Raw genomic sequence first — 8,403 nt, 5'->3', positions numbered from 1 at the left:
AACCGGAATATATCCAAGCTCAAACAGCCTGGGGTAGCTGGAATGCAGGTCTCCGCAGTCTGACTCACAACCTTTGTTGCTAACCACGAACCCAGCAAACCTCTGCCTCTAACTCCATTAGGGCCTTAAAAGCCATAGAAGAGGAGAGAGGCCACTGCCGCCATCTACTTCCATATTTAATCTCTCCTCTTCTCTGTGGCCCCAAACCTCTCCTTCTTCTTCCAGTTATAGAACAAAAGCTTCTATTCAAATGAATAGAGACAAATAGATACTACTCTGTGGGGGCTGTGTACAGCCAGCCCAAAACTACCCTTCTGTCTTTGAGTAAATGTATTCTAAATGTCCTGCAGAGACCAGGCAGCCACCAATCCTGTTCAAGCAAACGAGGCCACTGTGTTTTCACCAGGACTACAAGGACTCACTGCCTTGTTATTCTTCAACTCACCATCATCCCAAATTACACACTATCCATGTCTGAAACTTACTTTGAAATTCATCCAAAAAACCAAGACAGGTTGATGAGCAGAGAGATGGATAAAAGGATAGACTTGTGATAAAGCCACTGCAGTAACATGTTAGTAGTGTAGTATATGGGTGTCCACTGTCCTTTTTTTTTAATGCAACTTTTCTGTGTGTTTGAACATTTTCAGAATAAAATATTTAGGGCAAGTTATATTTAAAAACAACAACTTAGGGGCACCTGGGTGGCTCAGCCGGCTAAGTGGCCGACTCTTGATTTTGGCTCAGGTCATGATCTCGAAGTTGGTGGGATTGAGCTCCTCATCAGGTTCTGCACTGACAGTGCAGAGCCTGTTTGGGATTTTCTCTCTCTTTGCCCCTCCCCCCACTTGTTCTCTCTCCCTCTCTCTCTCTTTCTCAAAATAAGTAAATAAACCTTAAAAAAAAAAAAACTTTGAGCAAGGAAAGAAGATGGACAGATTCTCTCAACCCTCTTGGTTTATTTAAGGTGCACTTGGGCAATGCTATAATGGGTCTCTGCTTCTCTCTGAATTTAGAAGAGGATAATCATTTAGCCTGTGATTCACAAACTTCGGATCCATAAGAGTCATCCTGGGAGGCTAACTAAAAATAAAGATTCTTGGAGATCTACCCCCAAATTTCTGAATTTGGGTGGGTCTTGGAAATATACTTTTGTAACACGTTCTCCAGAAGATACTGGTGAGAAATCCATGCATATGGAGACACACTGTTTTAAAGTATGATAAGAATGAAAGACATTAGGTAGGAGACGGCAGAGGTACCATAACTTACTTTGTCTTGATTGATTGGGGAGGGGTGCCCGAATCAATTAGATTAAGGCACTAATATCCCTCCCGGTTAAAAAACAAACAAACAAAAGGAAACGTGTGCATCACTTATGTTTTCTTAGTAAAAGACCAACTGAAGAGTTTAGGGTTTTGTGAACAAACGCTTGTGTTAGGGAGCCCATTTGATGGGCACATCCACATGGAAAAGTGTCATGTTTGTACATGGATAAACAACACTGAATAGTTAAATGCTGAGACTTGCCACATTGAACTGAAAAATTTTATTTATGGAGAAAAGATATACCAAAGAGAAAAAAGCCTCATTTCAATTTTGAAGACTATTCATTTTTCTCCTTTAAGTAGTTAATTTTTTAAATGAAGAATTAGGAAATATTCACAGAAGAGTTGGTTGGGAAAGTATAGTTTGATGAGATTTTAGACATTCAAAAAATAATGTGGTGCTACTTTTTTCAGCTGAGATTTTGATTGTTCAGCAGCCCCTACTCAAAAACGTTCACTGTCCCTATTATCTATATTAGTACAGTTAGGCAATAATGTGGATACAAAGTTGCATCATAGATGAAGTCCCACAATGAGGCCACAGAAACGTCCATAAAGGACCATGTCATAAAACAGTGATATATGCCATAAAAAAAGAAACAAATTAAATGTTCTGGGAATTCAGAGCAGAGAGAAATCATTTGCCGCTGAAAGGATCAGCGTGGTGGAGCTTCAAGCTGGGGGTAAACGAATACTTACATTTGGGGGGCACCTGGGTGGCTCAGTCGGTGAAGCAACCGACTCTGGGTTTCAGCTCAGGTCATGATCTCACAGTTCAGTTCGTGAGTTTGAGCTCCACATCAGGATCTGCACTGATGGCATGAAGCCTGCTTGGGATTCTATCTCTCTCTCAAAACAAAACAAAACAACAAAACCTTAAAAAAAAGAATACTTATATTTGGACATGCAGAAACAGGACAGAGGGTATTGTAGGCATAAAGGCAATGGGAAAGAAGGCAAAGTGCACACAGGCACAGAGAATGGAAGGGAGGAAGGACAAAGACTAGTCAAGGAAGACAACCTTGGAGTCAAATTTTGGAGGGCCTGAAAAATCAGGCTAAAGAACTGGGGCTTTCCTTTTATTAGCTGAACACTGAGGAACCACCAAAGGGGTTTGGGTTAGTGAAGTGAAATGACCAGAGCTCTTCCTTGGGGATGTGTTTCTGGCAGCCTCATATACACTGGATAGGTTACAAAGAGCCACGTAGGGGCTGTTGTAAAAGTTCAGGAAAGAGGGCACCGGGGCTTAAACTCAGATGGTAGTCATGGACACAGAGGAGAGGGGCTGGCTTGAAGAGAAGCTGTGGGAGGTAAAACCAGTGAGATATGGAGACTGATTTGTTTGAAGAGGAGGGAGGAATTGAAACAGGTGCTAGGGTTTCAAGCCCATGTAACTAAGAGACTGAAGGAAGGGTACTGACAGAGACAGAGAACCTAAGGAGTAATTAACTCTTGTAAGTGTCAAAGTATATATTTCAGAGTTAAAAAGTTAAAAAGAGTTAAGAGTTAAAAAGAGTTAAAAAGATGACTCTCACACAAGCATGCTTCAAAGATTTAACTGTTTAAGAGGAGGATAAGCGAGGCCTTGGTATGCGCATATATGTGTATATGTATATATATATATATATGTATATATATGTACATATGTATACAGTGTTAAAAAATATACAGTTAGGGGCACCTGGGTGGCTCAGTGGGTCGAGCGTCAAACTCTTAGTTTCAGCTCAGGTCATGATCTCTGGGGATCTCCCTACACCCCTCTCCTCTACTTGTACACACACTCTCTCTCAAATTAAAAAAATATATATGTGTGTATATATGTAAACAGTGAAAGGGAAAAAAATGCTAGAATATGTTTCTATGTTAGACCCAAAACTGGCTAAAATCACTAAATGTACAATAAAATTGTTGCCTTTGTGATTAACTCTAGCAGAGAGAAATCATTTTCACTTCTACCAGACAAAATTCACTTGTAGCTTATCAACCTTTTAAAAAAAATTTACTTATTTATTTATTTACTTTTGAGAGAGAGAGAATGCAAGTAAGCGAGGGATAGAGAGAGAATCCCATGAGGTGCAGAGACAGAGGGAGAGAGAGTGCAGAGCCCAGAGCGGGACTTGAGCTCACCCGAAGTGGGGTTTGAACTCACAAACCAAACGGTGAGATCATGACCTGAGCCAAAGTCGGATGCTTAACCGACTGAGCGACCCAGGAGCCCCTAGCTTATCAATCTTCTATAATGAATACCTAACTTCACAGACTCTGGGCCTAACTCAATAATAAATAGTAAGTCACATAAAATTTTCTTTCCTTAGACCAGTGATGATCCTTTTTCTGTAAAGGGACAGATAGTAGGTCTTTCAGGTTATGAGGGACATGTAAGTCTGTCACAACCTCTCAATTCCGCTGTTGTGGGTTGAAAGCAGCCATAAATGATATATAACTACATGCCATAACGCAGCTATATTCCAATAAAACTATGAAAACAGGCACTGGGCTGGATTTGGCTCGTGGCTTGCCGGCCCTGTTCCAGTTCCGTATTTCTCTAAATTGAATGATCATTGTCACCTGGACGACTTATCAAACCACAGACTTCACCACAGGCTTCACCTCCACGGTTTTTGACTTGGTAGATCTTGAGCAGAACCCAAGAATTTGTATTTCTATTAAGTTCCCAGTGATGCTGATGCTGCTGGTCCAAGATTGCACTTTGAGAACCACTACTCTAATATGATATATGGCATTTAAAGGGCACTCAATAATCCTTTGGCCTTATTTCCAGGTTTTGGATCAATTGTCTTAACCAAAGGAAGATGAAGAACTCAGATTAGGACCGAGGTTTTAATGCCAGAGTGCATCAAGTGGAGTTCCTGGTACCAATCGTTTCCAATATGGATCTGGAGCATTGGAAGAGATAAGTCATTTGGGAGACACTCATAGAACTGACAGAAGCATACAAATGTTAAAGGGAAGCACCTACAGAGGCTAGAACTTTGGAAGGAGTGGGAGAGAAGGTAAGGAGGAGGCAGAGAAATAAAGGAGTGTTTAGACAGGGGGAGAACACAGGAAGTGGTGTCATTGGAAGGCAAAGAAAAAGTCTTAACGTTTTCCTTGCCAACATTTCCAAACACCCCAGAGTGGATGAGGTTGCCAGATATGCAAAGAGAAGTTTGGATCAGAGATCTAGGGATAACACCTTTTCAAGCTCCTCTCCCAACAAAACTAGAATAGAGAGGATAAGCAATGAATGGTCAATCTCCACATTTCATTTATACCAGCAGAGGGCTGCAAGGGCAAAGGAATGTTTATAATGCTTTTTGGTCCAGGGTTTCTCCCCTCTACAGTTAATTCCTCAGTAATGTTTGGGAAGCAAAAAACTGTGGATCACTTAGCTTCCTTGCTCTCATCAGTTGGGTATTTTAGTACAGGACGGTTTGATTAGTTGGGTGAGAGAGGTGATGAAGAAATGAGAAGCTTCTGATTGCTTGGGGAAGAGAGAACGAACGTGAGTTCCAGTTTGGGATTTGGATAACAGGAAGTCCCTGTCATCACAAGGCAACCCTTAACACAAAAACATGCCTCACAGTGTCATTAAAGATGATAGAAAACCGTCTGAGAATTTTTTCCTCGTTTTGATTAGATATTATTTTTTGCAAATGTGAAACATGAACAAAAAATCTCAAAGGAAAAACACACAAAAACGTACACTTATAGAAGCGTTGCTCAGTCTTTATCCCTTCCATCTCATTCCCACCCCACCTCCCTCTGCAGGTAACAAACTGTGATTGTTTCTGGTTATCTTTCCCGTGGTTCTTTAGTGAAAAGAGACACATACCATCCTGGAAGTTGCTCCATATCAGTTCATGGAAATCAGCTTCATTGTTTTTCCAAAATAATTGCACAGTACTCCATTGTGTGGTTGTACCACAGTTTATTCATCCAATTTCCTATGTACAGGCATTTGTTTCCAATACTTTGCAATTATAAATAATGCCACAGTGACTAACCGTGTGAACACTATTTTTGTATTGTCGGCTATGAATGTTCAGGGTAAGTTCCTAGGAATGTGATTGCTGAGTTTGAGTGTACAGTTTTATTAAATACTAGGAATGTCCCTCACTAAGAGGTTGTATTGTTTTGCACTCCCAGGAGCAGCACATGAATACACCTATTTCTCCATCACCTCTGCAGCAAAGTGCTGTCAAGCTTTTGAATTTTTTTTTCATTCAAATAAGGAGTAATATTTCAGTGTAGTTTTGATTTGCGTTTCTTTCTAAGCAAAGTTAAACATATTTACATATGTTTGAGGGCTATTTTTATATTCTCTTTTACTTGTCTGTTCATGCCTTTTGCCTATTTATTTATAGTCTAGGGGGATTTTGCTTCTCTCACACCTATTTTAAGAGTTCTTCACATAGGGCCGCCTGGGTGGCACAGTTGGTTGAGGGTCTGGCTTCGGCTCAGGTCACGATCTCACAGTTTGTGAGTTTAAGCCCCGTGTCGGGCTCTGTGCTGACAGCTCAGAGCCTGGAGCCTGCTTGGATTCTGGGTCTCCCTCTCTCTCTGCCCACCTCCCCCGCCCCACCCCCGCTTCACTTTATGTTTCTCTCTCAAAAATAAATAAACATTTAAAAAAAATTAAAAAAGAAGAGTTCTTCATGTCTCAGGCATATTAGCCCTTTATCCATGATAAATTGCAAATATTTTCTCTCCACATTTTATTTGCCTTTTGGATTTGCTTATGGTGCTTTTTGACATCATGTTTTCTTCAATCATTTTTATGTCCCTGAATTTAAAATTTTTATCTTACGGGGCGCCTGGTGGCGCAGTCGGTTAAGCGTCCGACTTCAGCCAGGTCACGATCTCGCGGTCCGTGAGTTCGAGCCCCGCGTCAGGCTCTGGGCTGATGGGTCGGAGCCTGGAGCCTGTTTCCGATTCTGTGTCTCCCTCTCTCTCTGCCCCCCCCCCCCGCCCGTTCATGCTCTGTCTCTCTCTGTCCCAAAAATAAATAAAAAAAGTTGAAAAAAAAATTTAAAATTTTTATCTTATTACATGGGGATTGAGTTAAAGTTAGAAAGCCTTTTCCCACTTAGATACAAAAGAATTTTATATATATTTTTTAGTACTTGTATGATTTCATATTTTATACTTAGGTCTGATACATAATTTGGAGTTTATTCTTGTAACTGATGTCAGGTATGGGTCTAATTTCATCCTTACAAATAGCTAGCAGTTGATTTAATACCATACATACATACATATATATATACATATATATATACACCATATATACAAATATATATATCCTATATGTGTGTGTATATATATATATATATATCCTGTATGTGTGTATATGTGTGTGTGTGTGTGTGTGTGTGTGTGTGTGTATACACACACATACACCCTGTATATATAATACCATATATATGGCTTTTTTGGGTAGAAACAAGCATACAAGGTAGTCGGCTTTTCAGAAATGGTCTAATTACACTAATACATTTAGGGTAATATCTAAAAATGCCTGCTTGAATAATTTATGCATGGGACTAGTATTTTAAGAAGTTTATGTGAATTAAAATTCCTTCCCTTGTGGCAATAAAAACTTAAATTCATGTAACACTTCAGAGTCTATAAAGCACCTCCACAGCCTCTATCTTGTTTATCCTCACTCGTAACTCTACACCTGAGCAGGCTGTCCTCGCCACGATCCAGATGATGAAACTAAGGCTACAGGACAACAAATGACTCTTCCACAGTCATGTGATTAGCAAATGGGGTAGCCCGGCTCTTCTGGCTCTTTCTACCGTGTTCCAGAATCTTGGCACTGCGAGCCTGGCACGTTTAGATTCCCATGGAGGTGGTGGCCAAGATGCTCAGACATCTTGCAAAGCAGGGCTGAAGTAAGTCTCTTCCCTGCAGGTTGACAGTGTGCTCCAAATATCAAGCAGTGGGAGAGCAGCAAAAGATGTGGTCAATACCTGCCATCTAGACAGTACTTAAGTCTGAGTGAAACTCGGAGAGTGACGTGCACGCAAACCAAACACAGAACGATACAAGACTAACTCAAGCTAACTATGGCAAAGTTGCAGTATTACAGACAAGAAGTATTTTAACAGAAAATGCTTGGAGGAGTCACATTCTACGGAACATCAGCCAACATTTCTGAATCAAAGCCTTGTTTTACATTCTAAGTCTACACGGGGCAGACTCAAAGGAGTGATTTGGCTATCGGATTCCAACAGCAGTTCTCAGGGTGATCAGAGGACTGCTAGAGGTCTTGAGACCTTTGCAAGGGTTCTGTGAGGCCAAAACTATTCTCATAAGACTACAGGAAGGTCATTTGCCTTTTTCATCGTGTGAACACTTGTTTGCCCTCCTGGTGGAATAAAACTACGAAGCAAGGCAGTAGCACCATACTGAATTTGTGGTCATTGTATTCTTCACCACTCCAGGTGGGGAGGGTGGGGGGTGGGAAGCGCCAATTTCACTTAAGAATTCCCTTGATGAAGATGTGAAAATTGTTATCTTATTGAATTGTAACCATTTAGTACCAGTCCTATTCAAATTCTGTGTGAGGGAACGGGAAGGGTACAAACCTTACATCTGCTGTATACTGACGTATAATGGTGTCTCAAGGAAAAGCATTTGTGCTATCAATAGTTATACGCTGAACAGGCGACTTTATTTCACCATATTTATACACTTGAAAGAACTACTTACAGGCCAACTGGTTTTTCAGACTTCAGTTATTTGGCAGGCATTTTCTCAAAAATGAATGAAGTGAGCCTGTCAGTGCAAGGAATACAACTGATAGTATTCGTTGCCTTGATAATAACATTTGAACTTTCCAGAAAAAAATGAGAATTCTGGAAAACTTGTATCTGTCACTGAGCCTGACAGTTTCCCATCATTTAAACTTTTCTAATGGGCGCAGTATTGCTTGATATTTTGTAAGATATGTCAATACTTGCAAGAACTCTGTAACTCCGTGAACCAGTAATTTCTAACAGACCACTGAATAATGTTATAAAATCACATAGGGGGAAAAATCTATTCAAAGTGCAAGACAGATCAA

The sequence above is a fragment of the Herpailurus yagouaroundi genome, unplaced genomic scaffold (assembly GCF_014898765.1).
Source record: "Herpailurus yagouaroundi ecotype Mexico unplaced genomic scaffold, PumYag 159, whole genome shotgun sequence".
Lineage (NCBI taxonomy): Eukaryota > Metazoa > Chordata > Mammalia > Carnivora > Felidae > Herpailurus > Herpailurus yagouaroundi.
Note: the sequence above shows the minus strand (reverse complement) of the source record.